A 385-nucleotide genomic window follows, 5' to 3' on the forward strand; every position below is an offset into this window, starting at 1 on the left:
TGCCACGCCTGCGCCTATGCAGACATTTGTCAACTAGCAACACAGACGTTTTTGTCTGTCGCCGCCGTTAATAATATCTTATATATTTATTTATTAATCGATATATTGTGTGAACATTTAAATGGGTATGTGAACTTGTATACCATGGAGAAATTATAGGTTGATGTGTTGAGTGAAAAGAGGAAAAAAATAACACACTCTGGTTAACGAATCAGACAACAGCAACAACAACATGGGGTGGAGTAGGGGTGAGGAGGGAAGAGAAGGAGAAGAAGGAGGATAGGAGCAGGAGCAGGAGGAGCAGGAGGAGGTGGAGCAGCAGAAAAGAGAAGAATTGGCTGGAGGGGGAGGAGGAGAAGGAGATGGAGGAGGAGGAGGAGGGGGA

General features: G+C 45.2%; 1 protein-coding gene across 2 annotated transcripts in view; it reads right to left on the reverse strand.

Moving 5' to 3' along the window:
* Positions 1-385, reverse strand: part of LOC106870605 (centrosomal protein of 104 kDa) — a 293,281-nt gene that overhangs the window by 191,115 nt on the left and 101,781 nt on the right. The gene's annotated exons all lie outside the window — the stretch shown is intronic.

The sequence above is a fragment of the Octopus bimaculoides genome, chromosome 16 (genome assembly GCF_001194135.2).
Source record: "Octopus bimaculoides isolate UCB-OBI-ISO-001 chromosome 16, ASM119413v2, whole genome shotgun sequence".
NCBI classification, from domain to species: Eukaryota; Metazoa; Mollusca; class Cephalopoda; order Octopoda; family Octopodidae; genus Octopus; species Octopus bimaculoides.